General features: G+C 44.8%; 1 protein-coding gene across 2 annotated transcripts in view; it reads left to right on the forward strand.

Annotated features, from left to right (window-relative positions):
* The first annotated feature begins 15,760 nt into the window (after positions 1–15,760).
* LOC120296885 (P2Y purinoceptor 2-like) overlaps positions 15,761–17,899 on the forward strand; it is a 43,953-nt gene continuing 41,814 nt past the window's right edge. For both annotated transcript variants that reach the window (XR_005553606.1, XM_039318922.1), the window contains exon 1: positions 15,761–15,947. The gene's annotated coding sequence lies outside the window, so the exon portion shown is untranslated. The remainder of the gene's footprint in view (positions 15,948–17,899) is intronic.

The raw sequence follows: 17,899 nt of genomic DNA on the forward strand, positions 1-17,899 counted from the left end.
CCTCCTCCTCCTCCTCCTCCTCCTCCTCCTCCTCTTCCTCCTCCTCCTCCTCCTCCTCCTCCTCCTTTCTACAAACTCCACTCGCTCCTAGCACTGATGATATTACCTAGACAGGTAATGAAATGTCTGCCATATGTCAATGAAAACTCAAGCATCCAGGGCAAAACTCTCTTTAAAAGGTTCAATCACAGTAACTGGACTAAAGGTTGCTAATCTGAGAAATTTAGTTACTCGTCCAAATAACTTTATCAGTCAAAATAAAATTTAAAAAAAGTTGGCACATCCCAGCGACTCTGTGCCTAATTATTATTTTTTTTAATTTTGACTGATGAAGTTACTTGGATGAGCAATGAAATACCTCAGATAACAAACTTTGGTCCAGTTGCCCTGATTTAACCTTTTTTTAAAGAGAAATATTTGCAAGAGAACAGCCAAACTCAGACAGTAACAAGGATCCCACAGTCATTGTAGTCATTGTCGTCGTCGTCTTCCTCCTCCTCCTCCTCCTCTTCCTCTTCCTCCTCCTCCTCTCTAAAAACACCACTCTCTCCTAGCACTGATGATGTTGCCTAAGGGATGGAGTGCCACCAGGAAATTGAAAGCTGGCTGGGTGACTTTGGGCCAATCGCCAGGAGATGGTGAGTTCTAGTTCTGCCTTAGGCATGAAAGCTGGCTGGGTGATTTTGAGCCAATCACCAGGAGACGGTGAGTTCTAGTCCCGCCTTAAGAATGAAAGCCAACTGGGTGACCTTGGGCAAATTGCCAGGAGACGGTGAGTTCTAGTCCCGCCTTAAGAATGAAAGCTGGCTGGGTGACTTTGGACCAATCACCAGGAGACGGTGAGTTCTAATCCCGCCTTAAGAATGAAAGCTGGCTGGGTGACTTTGGGCCAATCACCAGGAGACGGTGAGTTCTAGTTCCGCCTTAAGAATGAAAGCCAGTTGGGTGGCTTTGGGCCAATCACCAGGAGACGTTGAGTTCTAGTGCTGCCTTAGGCATGAAAGCCAGCTGGGTGACTTTGGGCCAATCACCAGGAGATGGTGAGTTCTAGTCCCGCCTTAAGAATGAAAGCCGGCTGGGTGACACTGGGCCAAACACCAGGAGACGGTGAGTTCTAGTTCTGCCTTAGGCATGACAACTAGCTGGGTGACCTTGGGCCAATCGCCAGGAGACGGTGAGTTCTAGTGCTGACTTAGGCATGAAAGGGGAATTCTAGTCCTGCCTTAGGAAAACCAACTAGTTTGCTTTGTGGCCCTCTTTTTCTCTCCCATAGGGTTGTTCTTGTGGGGGAAAGAGGAGGAGGGAGTAGTATCAGATATATTTGCTGCCTTGAATTATTTATAAAAATAATAAAGGTGAGATTTAAAAAGTCTTCATAAAATAAACGTGCTGCTGCGGAGGAATCTTTTCAGAACGCGGTCGGTAAAATCACCAGGGGTCCACTAGATGGCAGCACCTCACAGCTTTTGGCTGATGCTGGATTAAAAACCCATCAGGTCTGATTAGCATCAAAGGTTGTGGGTTTAAATTGTGACGTCCGAAGACACGACCTGAAAGAAGGCCAGCAGGGCAAACCACTTCTGCTAGTGTTGCCGAGAAGAGCAAACATGGACATAGGCACCAGGAGGCCAGCTGGTGTCTCTAACTAGGTTAGAAATGGCCTCCATCCGCTCTAGGAATTCACCTGTAGAAGAACATGGAAGAGAATCACAAGAGTCCTACTGCTGGAAGGGGCCTTGGAGGTCTCTAGTCCAACTTCCTGGTCGAGCCAGGAGACCTTATATCACCCAGGACAAACAGGAGGAGGGGGAAGACAACCGTGGGGTCCTTGGTGCTCTCCGAGCTGGGTTGTTTTCTTGCAGGCGTTTCATGACCCAACTAGGTAACATCATCAGTGCTGGAAGGGAAGGGGTTTGTAGAGAGGAGGAGGAGGACAACTGTGGGGTCCTTGGTGTTCTCTGAGCTTGAGTGTTTTCTTGCAGACGTTTCACGGCCCAAGTAGGTAACATCATCAATGCTAGAAGGGAGTGGGGGAAGAGAAGGAGGAGGAGGAGGAGAGGGAGAAGGAGAAGGAGAAGGAGAAGGGGAAGGGGAAGGGGAAGGGGAAGGGGAAGAAGAAGAAGAAGAAGAAGAAGAAGAAGAAGAAGAAGAAGAAGAAGAAGAAGAAGAAGAAGAAGAAGAAGAAGAAGAAGAAGAAGAAGAAGAAGAAGAAGAAGAAGAAGAAGAATGAAGAACAGGAGGAGGAGGAGGAGAAGAAAGAAGAAGAAGAAAATAATAAGAATAATAATATTAATATTAAGAAGAAGAAGAAAAAGAAGAAGAGAAGAAGAAGAAGAAGAAGAAGAAGAAGAAGAAGAAGAAGAAGAAGAAGAAGAAGAAGAAGAAGAAGAAGAAGAAGAAGAAGAAGAAGAAGAAAGCTGTGGAGTCCTGGGTGCTTGAGTTTGGTTATTTTCTTGGCAGACGTTTCATGACCCAACTAGGTAACATCATCGGTGCTAGAAGGGAGTGGGGGAAGAGGAGGAGGAGGAGGAGGAAGAAGAAGAAGAAGAGGAGGAGGAGGAAGAAGAAGAAGAGGAGGAGGAGGAGGAGGAGGAGGAGGAGGAGGAGGAGGAGGAGGAGGAGGATGGCTGTGGAGTCCTTGGTGCTCTCTGAGTTTGGTTGTTTTCTTGGCAGACGTTTCATGACCCAACTAGGTAACATCATCAGTGCTGGAAGGGAGGGGGTTTGTAGAGAGGAGAAGGAGGAGAACTGTGGGGTCCTTGGTGTTCTCCGAGCTTGATGATTGTGGGGTCCTTGGTGTTCCTAGAACATCCTTGCCCACCACCCACTGAGAGGACTACAACCCCCATCATGCCCATTAACACATCCACGGAGCACGCCAGCCACAGCCCAAGGCAGTGCTCAGCCGATGAGAACAGACACCAGACCCGATCTTAAACTGTAAGCTGGGGAAAGCCACTTTTGCATCGCTCTGCCACTCCTTAATATAATCACGAGTAACATCTACGGCCCGGCCTTTCCAAGACAGGATATTGCACTATCCGTAAATCGTTTATGATGCAACTGGAGGAAATTGCTGGCAGTCTGGCCAAACCCCTGACTGTTGAAGTCGCACGAGGAATCTCGGCATCCAGTCCTTATTTTCCTCCGTACAGGCTAGTCCTCGGCTTACGACCACAACGGAGTGGGTTCTTAAGTGTGTTTTGCCCCATCTCACGACCTTTCTTGCCACACTAGTTACGCGAATCCCTGCGGTTGTTAAGTTAGTATCATGGATGTTAAGTTATCGAGTGAAGCCTTTGGCCAAGAAATGGACACAATTGGACAGGGGAAATTTTTATCTTGCAATAAAATAAATTTCTAGTCCACCCGACTCCGGATGACTCAATGTGCATGTGCCTCTTGTACACACCGAAGGTTACATTTATTTCGCCTTTATTCTCCTTTCTCACAATTTAACACGCTTAGTCCAGGCACCAGGCCAAACTTCTCTCCTTTGTTTACATAATTGGCCAACCTCGACCTGGGAACTGCCAGCTCTCAATCAATCAGAATAGAGCTAGTGGAAGGGGCCTGGGAGGTGCTCTAGTCCAGCCCCCTTCTCAAGCAGGAGACCCTATACCAGCGGTTCTCAACCTGTGGATCGGGACCCCATTTGGGTTCGAATGACCATTTCACGGAGGTCGCCAAACAACGCAGTCTGCCATTTTTTCCCCCTTTTCCTTAGCTGTGCTACTCCCTTTTATTCTATTGGCTTTTGAAAGCCAATAGAATAGACTCTCTGGACTAGAGTCTAATTCTATTGGCTTTCAAAAGCCAATAGGAATTGTCCAGGCTGTCTCTGCCCTGCTGAGCCCGCCAAAAGTCCCAGTCTGCAAACGGTGCTGCACCGACTTACGACCGGTTGAGTAGTCTTCGACTTATGACCGGTTGGGGGTCGTGGCATTAAAAAGGTTGAGAACCACTGCCCTATACCCATTTCAGACAAATGGCGGTCCAGTCTCTTCTTTAAAACCTCCAGTGTTGGAGCATTCACAACTTCCGGTGGCAAGCTGTTCCACTGGTTAATTGTCCTCATTCTTAGGAAGTTTCTCCTTAATTCCAGGTTGCTTCTCTCCTTGATTGGTTTCCATCCATTGCTTCTTGTCCTGCCTTCAGGCGTTTTGGAAGATAAATTGACCCCATTCCTCTTTCTGGCAGCCCCTCAAATACTGGAATATTGTTATGTCCCCCGTAGTCCTTCTTTTCTCTAGCCATAGTCAAGTCCTGCAATATATTTTAATCTCCAGACCTTTAATCATCTTAGTTGCTCTTCTCTGCACTTTTTCCAGAGTCTCAACATCTTTTTTGTAATGTGGTGACCAAAACTGGATGCAGCATTCCAGGTGTGGCCTTATTAAGGCTTTATAAAGCCGTACTAAGACTTCACGTGATTTTGATTCTACGCCTCTGTTTATACAATCAAGCATTGTGTTAGCTTTTTTGGCTGCTGCCACACACGGCTGGCTCATGTTTAAGTGACTGTGCACTAGGACTCCAAGGTCCATCTCCCAGTTACTGTTTTTGAGCCTCTTAACATGACCTCATGTCAAAAAAAAGTACACAGATCTTGGATGGGATATTTGTCAGTTGATATTAAAGTACCACGTTAATCTGCAGTGCTCTAAAATACTGCCTCCAATCTCAGCCTCTTTAAGGCGTGTGGACTTCAACTCCCAGCATTCCCCCGTCCCATGCCTGCAAGGGCTGGAGAATTCTGGGAGCGGCAGTCCACACATCTTAAAAGGGCTGAGGTTGAAAAACACGGCTCTAAGTCATTTCTTTGAAGCTCCCCAAAGCACCGTTGCAGTCATTTAAGCAGGAAAAAACATCACCCGGTTCGCTTCTATGCACTTTGAGAAAAAGTGACACAAAAATAAGCTTTAACACCACTTCGCAAATTGAACCAAGGTTTTGGAAGAGTGAAGCTCCTCCCTGGCATTGGTGTAACCCTGTATGGAATGCAAAGAAGCAATATCAATTTTAATTGTCTCCTCGCCTGCAATAGATTTATTTGTTGACCGTGTTGGTTTTAGACCTTCTTCTTGGAGGTATTTTTATTTGCACAAGCACCTTCCGAGATAAGGTTGAATTAACCCTTGCAGTCAACATTCTGTTTGAGCTGGACTTCAGAATAGAACCGTAGGGCTGGGAGGGACCCTGAAGGTCATCTAGTCCAACCCCCTGCTCAGACAAGAGACCCTGTACCATTTCAGACAAATGGCTGTCCCGTCTCTTCTTAAAAACCTCCAGTGTTGGAGCATTCGCAGCTTCTGGAGGCAAGGAGTTCCACTGATCAATTGTTCTCACTGTCAGGAAGTTTCTCCTTAGTTCCAGGTTGCTTCTCTCCTTGATTAGTTTCCATCCGTTGCTTCTTGTCCTGCCTTCAGGTGCTTTGGAGAATAGCTTGACTCCCCTTTTCTTTTGTGACCGTCATAAATATGAGTCAGTTGCCAAGCGTCTAAATTTTGATCACATGAACGTGGGGGTACTGCAATGGCCGTAAGTGTGTGAAAAATGGTCGTAAGTCACTTTTTTCAGGGACTCGTAACTTTGAATGGTCACTAAACAAACCGTTGTAAGCCAGGGACTACCTTTATTCATCTAGCGCAGCAGTTAGGCAACGTTGGCTCTTTTATGACGGACTTCAACTCCCAGAATTCCTGAGCCAGCATGGGGAAAACTTTGGCCCCTTAATGACTTGCGGATTTCAACTCCCAGAATTCCTGAGCCAGTATGAGGAAACTATGGCCCCTTCATGACTCATGGACTTCAACTCCCAGAATTCCTCAGCCAGCATGGCTCATCTTGGAAATCTCTCCCTTTCCCCTCAGCATGGCTGGCTCAGGAATTCTGGGAGTTGAAGTCCACCAGTCATAAAAGAGCCAAGGTTGCCTATCCCTGATCTAGCGAGTAATTGAGGCCATGACCAAATGGCTCTTGACAGTTGGGAAGAAACCCCCTCTTCAAAACCGCAATCATTTTTAAACTGTGGGCGCAAAAGGAACCAATACTTCCCTTTTCTTTGAAGAAACAACAATCTTCACACTCTCACAAAGAAACAACAATGTTTACACTCTCGCTTTCCTTTCTGCAGGCTTCTTCCACCAAGTTTTGTGGCCACTACTGCAAAGTGTTGGGGTTTTTTTTTCCCCTCACACCCACTTTTTCCTATTTCTTGCTGTCTTGGGGCCCCTATGTCAATAATAATAATAATAATAATAATAATAATAATAATAATAATAAATAATACATCTGCCTGTGGGTTATTATTTTATTATGTAATTTTTCTTGTTATTTTTTTAAAAACTTTTTATTGATTTTTCTAATATTACAATTATATCTTTGAAAAGCAACGTGGTGGCTGAGTTACAATAATTCAATTACATACAAATATTATTAGTACAAGTACAAGTTTCCAACTTTTTCGGCCAATATTTCCTCTCTTTTTCCCTTAATATGTGCCGTCTCTTATTTGAATTAGTACACTTATTCTATCAATCAGATACATAGTAATTTTCTTACATTTATCAATAATTTTTAGTTCGTATGTGTCTTAATTGCTTTCACATTCCATTTTTTAGACCATCAATAACCTAGTGAGTTTTCCCAGCTTTAATTTTCTATTAATGTTTAAGTTTAATATTTATCATTTCCAAGTTTTAAATGACCCCAATTCCCTTTGTCACAGTTCCCCCCAACATCAGGTGTTCAGGATACATATCTTATCTATCTCAATTCTATATCAACAGCTTGATAATACAATATAAAATTCTCATTTTCTTATAATTTCCAAATATTTTAAATTCAGTAACCAAAATTTCTTCTATTTCAGCATTTAATACATCCTATCTCTTCTTCTTTATATCTATTTTCTCATAGTTAAGCTAATAGTTTTCATTCTTCTTGTTATTTTTTATTCTTTTTATAGGGTGCTTTTATATCCGGGTCAGTCACCTGCTCAAGCAAGAAGCCCTATACCAGCGGTTCTCAACCTATGGGTCGCGACCCCATTTGGGGTCGATCGACCTCTTTTGCGGGGCCGCCAAAGGCGGCGATCCGCCATTTTGTCCCCTCCGGGGGCGCGGCACACCTCCCGGGGGGCAGTGCCACGCATGTGTGCCGCGCGTGGGGGCGGTGGCGCGCCTCCGGGGGCACCGCCACGCCTCTGGGGGGTGGCGCCACGCATGCGCGGCACGCATGGGGGGGCGCCGCCGCGCATGCGTGCTGCGCGCAGGGGCCCGCCCCCATGCGCGCCGTGCCGCGCATGCGCATAACGTTTGTGTGACGGGGGTCGCCGTCACACAAACGTTGAGAACCGCTGCCCTATACCCTTTGGCTGTCCAGTCTCTCCTTAAAAACCTCCAGTGGAGCACCCACAACTTCTGGAGGCAAATCTTTCAGAATAACAATATAACTGAGTTGGAAGGGACCTCGGAGGTCTTCTAGTCCAGCCCCCTGTTCAGGCAGGAGACTCTAAATCCATTCCAGACAAGTGGCTGTCCAATCTCTTCTTAAAAGCCTCCAGTGATGGAGCGCCCACAACTTCTGGAGGCAAGGAGTTCCACTGGTTAATTGTCCTCACTGTCAGGAAGTTTCTCCTTCGTTCCAGGCACTTTTTTTTAGTGCCGTTCTCGCTTTGAATAGTGGCTAAACGAACCGCTGTAAGTCGAGGACTGCCTGTATCCAGGTCTTCAAGCTTTAGGAAAGGCTGACGGGGTTAGCTTACAGGCTTTCCAGACTCAATGCTGCAACAGAGAAGGCGTGGTTCCCAGATCCTGCGAGATAACCTTGCTTAATGGAAGTGACCCACATCCTATCTTAATTCTGGCACCGTGCAGGCTTTGTGGATGGCAACCATCGATAGCCTGAACTCACACCTGGCAGCCTACTGTAAGAAAAAAATATGGTTACTCCATGGGGCTTTCCCCTCGGTGTGCCGTGAGTTTCTGCAGGATCCTTGGTGCTCTCTGAACTTGGATGTTTTCTTGCAGATGTTTCCTTACTCATCGAGGCAACATCACAGCACTGAGGATGTCACCTAGTTGGGTCATGAAACGTCTGCAAGAAAGCAAGCAAGCTCAGAGAGCACCAAGGACCCCACCGTCGTCCTCTTCATCCTCCTCCTCCTCCTCCCTAACCCCATTCCCTTCTAGCATTGATGATGTCACCTAGTTGGGTCATGAAACGTCTGCAAGAAAACAACCAAGCTCAGAGAGCACCAAGGACCCCACAGTCATCTTCCTCCTCCTCCTCCTCCTCCTCCTCCTCCTCCTCCTCCTCCTCCTCCTCCTCCTCCTCCACACCCCACTCCCTTCTAGCACTGATGATGTGCTTTTAAGCCAGCCGTGTGCTGCAGCTGCCAAAAAGGCCAACACAGTGCTGGGCTGCATTAACAGAGGGATAGAATCAAGATCATGCGAAGGGTTAATACCGTTTTACAAGGCCTTGGTAAGGCCACACTTGGAATCCTGCATCCAGTTTTGGTCACCAGGATGTAAAAAAGATGTTGAGATGCTGGAAAGAGGGCAGAGAAGAGCCACAAAGATGATTCGGGGACTGGAGGCTAAAACATATGAGGAACGGTTACTGGAATTGGGGATGTCTAGTGTAATGAAGAGAAGGACGAGGGGGGACAGGATAGCAGTCTTCCAGTATCTCAGGGGCTGCCCCAAAGAAGAGGGAGTCAAGCTCTTCTCCAAAGCGCCTGAAGGCAGGACAAGAAGCAACGGATGGAAACTAATCAAGGACAGAAGCAACCTAGAACTAAGGAGAAACTTCCTGACAGTGAGAACAATTAACCAGTGGAACAACCTGCCTCCAGAAGCAGTGAATGCTCCAACATTGGAGGTTTTTAAGAAGAGACTGGACACCCATTTGTCCGAGATGGTATAGGCCAATGGTTCTCAATCTGTGGGTCGGGACCCCATTTGGGGTCGAACGACCATTTCACGGGGGTCGCCAAACAAGGCTGTCCGCCATTTTTTCCCCCTTTTCTTTGGCCACATCCCTGGCACCCGGTGATGTATAAGTGGTTGGGGGTCACCACAACATGGGGAACTGTATAATGGGGTCACGGCATTAGAAAGGTTGAGAACCACTGGTATAGGGTTTCCTGCCTGAGCAGGGGGTTGGACTAGATGACCTCCAAGGTCCCTTCCAACTTTATCATCATCATCATCATCATCATCATCATCATCATTATTATTATGTCACCTAGTTGGGTCATGAAATGTCTGCAAGAAAGCAACCAACTCAGAGAGTACCAAGAACCCCACAGTCCTTCCTCCTCCTCCTCCTCCCCACAAACCCCACTCCCTTCTAGCACTGATGTAGTTATCTAGTTGGGTCATGAAACGTCTGCAAGAAAGCAACCAACTCAAAGAGTACCAAGGACCTCACAGTCATCTTCCTCCTCCTCCTCCTCCTCCTCCTCCTCCTCCATAAACCCCACCTCCTTCTAGCACTGATTATGTTACCTAGCTGGTTAATGAAACGCCTGCAAGAAAACCACCATTGTCGCAGAGGGCTGAGGACCCCCCATTTCCATCCTGAGCTACAGATATCCTCCTATGATTTTCTGCTTTTATTTCTTGCTTCTTTTCAGCTGATCCAGAGGCTCTTTGTGCACTGAACAGGCACTCTCTGGAGACCTTGATCATCAAAATGCCTTGCCAAAAATACATGAGACATGGTGACGCAGTGGCTGGAATCCAACATGGCAGGGTGACTCTGCCGCCTGCCAGGAGTTCGATCCTGGCCAACTCACGGTGGACTCAGCCTTCCATCCTTCGGAGGTCAGTAAAATGAGAACCCAGATTGTTGGGGGCAAATATGCTGACTTTGTAAACCGCTTAGAGAGGGCTGTAAAGTACGGTGAAGCAGTCTATGTCTAAGGCAGTGGTTCTCAACCTTTCTAATGCCGCGACCCCATAATACATTTCTCCATGTTGTGGTGACCCCCAACCACTTATACATCACCGGGTGCCAGGGGCGTGGCCAAAGAAAAGGGGGAAAAAATGGCGGACAGCCTTGTTTGGCGACCCCCATGAAATGGTCGTTCGACCCCAAATGGGGTCCCGACCCACAGGTTGAGAACCACTGGTCTAAGGGCTATTGTTATTGCTAAGACCTATAAGAAACAGAGAATATAATAATAGTAATAATAATGATAAAGTTGGAAGGGACCTTGGAGGTCATCTAGTCCAACCCCCTGCTCATATCTTGACCACATCAAGATGTGTAGCTCAAAGAAAGAAGAGGGAAAGAGGCAAGTTGGTTAGAAGGTGGATGCGGTTTGGGGGGAAATGGGTGAGCAATACCGAAAATGGTGTGTATTAATTTGTCTTATTTTCTTATCTGAAGTATTTTTAAGATTGTATTGTACTGCAAAATTGAAAATAAAAAATTAAAAAAAAAAGATATGTAGCTCAAAAAAAAAAAAAACGAAGGCACAGTTCTATAAAATGCAGGGTATTTTAGTTGTCACCTGCTTCCAGATGTCTCTGAACAGCAAAGGAAATTGATTTTTTTTTTCAAAGGAATCAAAGAAAATTCACATCCCTGTTGCTGTGCGGAGGAATGGAGAACTTAAAACGCTTGGGAAAATCAGAAACTCTTCATCCTGGCAGCCTAAGCGTAACACAGACCAGGACTCTCCAAACTTCACAACTTTTAACAGGTGTGGACTTCAATTCCCAGAATTCCTCAGCCAAGCCATGCTGGGAGTTGAAGTTCACAAGTTTGGAGACCTCAGATGTCCTTGCTTTTCAGCTTTGGCCAGTTTAATCCAGGTGGACTTCCGTTCCCAGAATTCCAGCTGGGGAATTCTGGGAGTGGAAGTCCAGCTATCCTAACGCGGCAAGATTGAAAAATAGTGATGTAGATCCTAAGCAAAATTAATCTCATGGATGGAACAACACCCTGTCATTGCTTAGTAAAGGTCTCAGTACCAATTTTAGGACACCAATTATTAAGAAACAGAAGATTTGCTATTTTTAGACGGCTTTATTCTTTGAACGTATAAAGCTTTAGCCTTCGTGATGCCAAAAACAATCTGTTTTTCCTCTCCTCTAGAATTAATTGTTCCACAATTACAATTCCAAACACTGGGCTGGGCCGGATACGTTTCAGGTAATCCCATAGCTGAGGTAACCCATTTCACGCCTACATCAGACCGGTCCCTGTTGAGGCTGAAGGATTCTCAAAACCAGTTTTTCCAGGGCTTGTTCCAGAACGCAGAAATGGAGCCAGAGCGGCAGAGAATCAACCCGAGTCCTTAATATAAACCAAAACTGGTTCAGGAATATCAAGGACGGGGTTTCGCCCATCCATTTGCCATTCCACCTTTATTATGTTTGTCTGTCGTCCTCAATGTACAGCGGTTCGTTAAGTGTTACAACGGCACTAAAGAAAGAGATTTACGACTGTTTTTCACTAATAATAATAATAATAATAATAATAATAATAATAATAGGAAGAAGAAGAAGAAGAAGAAGAAGAAGAAGAAGAAGAAGAAGAAGAAGAAGAAGAAGAAGAAGAAGAAGAAGAAGAAGTTGGAAGGGACCTTGGAGGTCATCTAGTCCAACCCCCTGCTCAGGCAGGAAAGCCTATACCATTTCAGACAACTGGCTGTCCAGTCTCTTCTTAAAGACTTTCAGTGTTGGAGCATTCACCGCTTCTGGAGGCAGGCAGTTCCACTGGTTAATTGTTCTAAATGTCAGGAAGTTTCTCCTTAGTTCTAGGTTGCTTCTCTCCTTGATTGGTTTCCATCTGTTGCTTCTCGTCTTGCCTTCAGGCGCTCTGGAGAATAGCTTGACTCCCTCTTCTTTGGGGCAGCCCCTGAGATATTGGAAGAGTTGCTATCAGGTCACCCCTCATCCTTCTCTTCATTGAACTAGACATACCCAATTCCAGCAACCCTTCAATCAGAATAGAACTGGAAGGTGCCTTGGAGGTCATCTAGTCCAACCCACTGCTTAGGCAGGAAACCATATATACCATTTCAGACAAATGGCTGTCCAGTCTCTTCTTAAAGACTTCCATTGTTGGAGCATCTGCAGCTTCTGGAGGCAGGTTGTTCCACTGAGTAATTGTTCTAACAGTCAGGAAATTCATTCTTAGTTCCAGGTTACTTCTCCCTTTGATTAGTTTCTATTCGTTGCTTCTTGTCCTGCCTTCTTCAGGCACTTTGGAGAATAGCTTGACTCCCTCTTCTTTGGGGCAGCCCCTGAGATACTGGAATGCTGCTATCATGTCCCCCCTCGTCCTTTTCTTCCTTAAACCAGACATACCCAATTCCAGCAACCGTTCCGTGTAAGTTTTACCCTCCAGTCCCCTGATCTTACTACTACTGGAGTATCCCCAGAGTCACATGATCAAAATTCGGATGCTTGACAACTGATTCCTATTTTTGACGTGTCCCGGGGTCACATGATCCCCACTGGCGACCTTTTGACAGGCAAAGTCAATGGGGGGGGGAGCCAGATTCACTTAACAACCGTGTTATTAACAGCGGTGGCGAGTCACTTCGCACCCGTGGCGAGAAAGGTCGTTAAAATGGGGCAAAATTCACTTAACAAATCTCACACTTAGCAATGGAAATTTTGTGCTCAATATTGGGTGGTACCTGTATCGTCATTTTGCAGAACCTACAGAGGCCAGATTAATATTAGGTGCACATGTCCAGAACACCATTGTACATTTCAAGTGCGAATGTTCGAGAGAGAGAGAGAGAAAGAGGGAGAGAGAGAGAGGGAGGGAGGGAGGGAGGGAGGGAGGGAAAGAGGAATACAGAGAGTCCTCAACGTATGACCACAATTCAGTCCAATATTTCCGTTGTTAAGTGAGACCTTTGTTAAGTGAATTTCGTCTTTTACGACCTTTCTTGCCGCCGTTCTTGAGTGAACCGCCACCGTTATTAAGTTAGAAACACGGTCGTTAAGTGGATCTGACTTTACCCATTGACATTGCTTGTCAGAAGATCGCAAAAAGTGGATCACATGATCCCGGGACATTGCAAGCGTCATAAATATGAGTCCGTTGCCCAAGTAGCTGAATTTTGATCAGGTGACGGCGGGGAGGCTGCAACGGTCGTAAGTGTGAATCGCTTGCCCAGCATCTGAATTTTGATCACGTGACCGTGGGGCTGCTACAAAGGTCGTAAGTGTGAAAAATGGTCGTAAGTCAATTTTTTTCCCCCATTCACGCTGGAACTTTGTACGGTCGCTAAATGCATTGTTGTCAGTCAAGGATGACCTGTACGTGAGTATGGTCAAAATATAAGCAAGTAAGAAGGAGAAAGATTCTACAAATCCCAAAATGATCAAATTACAATCAGATTGAATAAATATAGAATTATTATAAATCGATATAACATACAGAATATTGTTATAAATATATAGAATTATTATAAGGACAGAATTACGGAACCAGGAGTAATTTCCTGACAGGGAGAACAATTAGTCAGTGGAACTACTTGCCTCCAGAAGTTGTGGCTGCTCGGTTTTTAAGAAGAGACTGGACAGCCACTTGTCTGAAATGGTCTAGGGTCTCCTGCCTGAGCCGGGGGTTGGACTAGATGACCTCCAAGGTCCCTTCCAGCTCTGTTATTCTATGTTTTTATTCTCCGAAGCACCAGAAGGCAGGACAAGAAGCAACGGATGGAAACTAATCAAAGAGAGATCTAATCTATAATTTAAGGGGAAATTTCCTGACAGTCAGAACAATTAGTCAGTGGAACTACTTCCCTCCAGAAGTTGTGGGTGCTTCATCTCTGGAGGATTTTAACAAGAGACTCTTTGTTTGGGATGGTGTCCAAAGCTGGGAACTTTAAGACTTAAGTAATCACGCTTGACAAATTGCAGTGTTTCTTTCCTGAATGAGATCAACGTCTCGACGATTGGCCAAGCGTTCCTTCCTGTGGATTTGGGGTGAGCTTGGCCTTGTTCAATTGGCAAGAAAGGGAGAAAAAAGTGACCCCCTCACTCAACATCAATATTAATATGGGAGGGGTATCCAACTTGACAACTTGAAGACCTATGGACTTCAACTCCCAGAATTCTGGGAGTTGAAGTCCACAGCTTTTCAAGTTGCCAAAGGTGGACACCTCTGCAATATGACGATTTTCATTTACTTAATGACCACCTGATTCACTTAAAGGGGGGGGGGTTAAGCAGGGATTTGCTGAATAACGGTGGCCCAAAAAGCCGTCACTCACTTAACCACTTAGCGACGGAAATGTTAAGCTCAATTGTGCTTGTAAGTCAAGGGCTTCCGCTTTTATTTCATAAATAAATAAACCTTTCTGAAAACTTCAGAGCCCATTCAGTCTAGGTGGTCCTAGACTTAACAACGATTCATTTAGCTGCCGTTCCAAGTTACGACGAAAAAGGGACTTTTTCCGGGAGTTGAAGTCCAAACAGAACAGAACAGAATAGTAGAAGAGAATAGAGTAGAGTAGAGTAGAGTAGAGTATTATATAGTAGAATAGAATAGAATAGAATAGAATAGAATAGAATAGAATAGGATAGGATAGGATAGATAAATTATAGAATAGAATAGATTGTAGAATAAAATAGAATAGAATAAAATAGAATAGATTGTAGAATAGGATAGGACAGGATAGATAAATTATAGAATAGAATATATAGAATAGAATAGATTGTAGAATAGAATAGATTGTAGAATAGAATAGAATAGAATAGAATAGAATAGAATAGAATAGATTGTAGAATAGGATAGGATAGATAAATTATAAATAGAATAGAACAGAATAGATTGTAGAATAGGATAGGACAGGATAGATAAATTATAGAATAATATAGAATAAAATAGAATAGATTGTAGAATAGAATAGAATAGATTGTAGAATAGAATTGATTGTAGAATAGAATGGAATAGAATAGAATAGAATAGATTGTAGAATAGAATAGAATAGATTGTAGAATAAAATAGAATAAAATAAAATAGAATAGAATAAATTGTAGAATAGGATAGGATAGGATAGATAAATTATAGAATAGAACAGAATAGAATAGATTGTAGAATAGGATAGGACAGGATAGATAAATTATAGAATAGAATAGAATAGAATAGAATAGAATAGAATAGAATAGAATAGAATAGAACAGAACAGAATAGATTGTAGAATAGAATAGATTGTAGAATAGAATAGAATGGAATGGAATAGAATAGATTGTAGAATAGAATAGGATTGTAGAATAGGATAGGACAGGATAGATAAATTATAGAATAGAATAATAACTTTATTGTCACTTTAAATGTGCATCAATACGTTAAAGTGAGTTTTCGGTTGCGTACAGCTCTCAGAGAATAACTACCTGCAATATACACTGCATCAGGACGACGACAACAACAACAACAACAACAATACATATACCCACATCCACGCATCCACACATGACTCAAGGAAACATCACAGCCCAACCGTTTCACCCTGCCCAACGTCGCGAAGCCTTGACCCAGAGAGTCGATTCAGGCCTCGGCCACCTGGGGGCAGCGAGGAGCCGCTTTTTGTCCTTCACGGGAGGACGGTGTCCCTTTGTCTGGCCAAGGGTTAAAACTTGCCCAAAGTTTTGTGCAGGCTTGGCTGCGGCGTTGCGAAGCCGTGCCCTCCCTCCCTCCCTCCCTCTGCCATCCAGGCCAGGGTTGGCCCAGGCAGGCACCCCTTGGGCACGCCTCCCTCTTCCTCTTCTTCTCCTCTTTCACCACCGCTGTTGCGGTGGAGGCGGCTGTTCCCAGGCGGGCTGGGCTGGAGCAACATCACGAGAAGGGAACCGGGAGCGTCCAGAGGAGGGAAATGAAGACAGCCTGCTTGGGGGGGCGGCTGAGGATGGACCCCAAAGGGAGCCGGGACCCATGAGAGGCAGCGGGGGAATCCTGGAAGGGTAAGTGAACTCCGGGTTGCATTGGAAGTGGGGTGGGGGGGGGTGTGTGTGGAAACACGGGTTCTGTGTGTACAGATTGCTGAACCAAATCGGGCGCGACGTGGTTCAGATTGCCCTGTGGGCGCATTCCGGCACACTCGGGCAGTGGGGCTTCCTTTATAATAGGCTTTATTAAAGTTTCAGACAAGGAGGATGACGATTCGCGGGAGCTGATGTTTAAAGGAAGGGAAAGGGGGAAGGGGGAAAGGAAAGGAAAGAAAGAGAGAGAGAAAGAAAGAAAGAAAGAAAGAAAGAAAGAAAGAAAGAAAGAAAGAAAGAAAGAAAGAGGAGAGGGGGAGAAAGAGGAAGGAAGAAAGAAAGAAGGCAAAGAGAAAGAAAGAAGGCAGAAAGAGGAGAGAAAGAAAAAGGAAGAAGGAAAGAAAGAGAAAAAAGAGAAAGGAAGAGAGGAAGAGAGAAGAAGGAAGGAACAAAGGAAAGAAGGAAGGAGAAGGGGAAAGGAAGAGAAGAAAGAAGGAATGACAGGAAAGTAAGGAAGGAGAGAGGTGGAAGGAAAGAAAGAAAGAAAAGGTAAAGAGAAAGAAAGAGAAAGAAGGCAGAGAAAGAGAGAAAGAAAGAAAGGGGGAGAGGGAGAGAGAAGAAGGAACAAAGGAAAGAAGGAAGGAGAAGGGGAAAGGAAGAGAAGAAAGAAGGAATGACAGAAAAAAGTAAGGAAGGAGAGAGGTGGAAGGAAAGAAAGAAAGAAAAGCAGAGAGAAAGAAAGAAAGAAGAAGGCAGAGAAAGAGAGAAAGAAAGAAAGGGGGAGAGGGAGAGAGAAGAAGGAACAAAGGAAAGAAGGAAGGAGAAGGGGAAGGAAGAGAAGAAAGAAAGAGAAAAAAGAAGGAATGACAGAAAGGAAAGTAAGGAGAGAGGTGGAAGGAAGAAAAAAAGGAAGGGGAGAAGGAAGAAAACAAAGGAAAGAACAAAGGAAGGAAGGAGAGAGGGAGGTAGAAGAAAGGAAGGAAAGAAAGAAAGAAGGGAAGGGAGGAGAAAGAGAGTGCTGAAGGAAGGAAGGAAAGAAAGCAACCAAAAGTGCAGAACAAAAGACAAAAATACAAATGTAAACACTTGCTCTATGGCTTGCTATATAACTTTCATTTTTTCTTTAATCTACTCTGCTTTCTAATCATCAAACCCACATATCTTCATTCCGCGTTGTATTTTTTTTCCTGTTTCATGCAAAAAAGTCCCAAAAAACCTTCCAATCAGCATCCAATTTAAACCACATCTTTTCCCTAATCAGAGCTGTCAATTTTGCTCCCTCCCCCCTTCTTCTCCATCCACTCTTCCCGTATGGATAACGTCCATTCAGAATAAGAGCAAAATAGAAGAGCAGAGTTGGAAGGGACCTTGGAGATCTTCTAGTCCAACCCCGTGCTCAAACAGAATACCCTATAGGGGGTTGGACTAGAAGACCTCCAAGACCCCTTCCAACTCTGTTATTCTGTTGTTTGTTTTTCTGTTGGGGGTGCTTCATCCCTGGAAGTGTTCAAGAAAAGCTTGAACTGCTGTTGGTCTGAAATAGTATAGGGGGTTGGACTAGAAGACCTCCCAAGGTCCCTTCCAACTCCGCCATTCTTCTATTCTATTATCTGTTCTAGATTTTTTTCCCTGCTTTTTTTTTTTTTGGTTCCAGGTTATGGAAGGTTACCTCCCCGAGTTTTTTGATCACTCCCCTCTTCCCTGCTTCCCACTCACCCCCCCACCCCCCTCGTACTATTTTTAGATACCATTTTCTCACCTCGGACTTTAAATAGGTTGGGACCTGCCCAATGTTGATCTATGATATAAGCATCGCAAAGGTCTCTAAAATAAATGCTACCAGGGCGACATTTCAACATGGCCTCGAGACTACAATTCCAATAACAGAATCGCAGAAGAGTTGGAAGGGAGCTTGGAGGTCATCTAGTCCAACC

This window comes from Crotalus tigris, unplaced genomic scaffold, assembly GCF_016545835.1.
Source record: "Crotalus tigris isolate CLP2741 ecotype Arizona unplaced genomic scaffold, ASM1654583v1 scf7180000021657.272288, whole genome shotgun sequence".
NCBI classification, from domain to species: domain Eukaryota; kingdom Metazoa; phylum Chordata; class Lepidosauria; order Squamata; family Viperidae; genus Crotalus; species Crotalus tigris.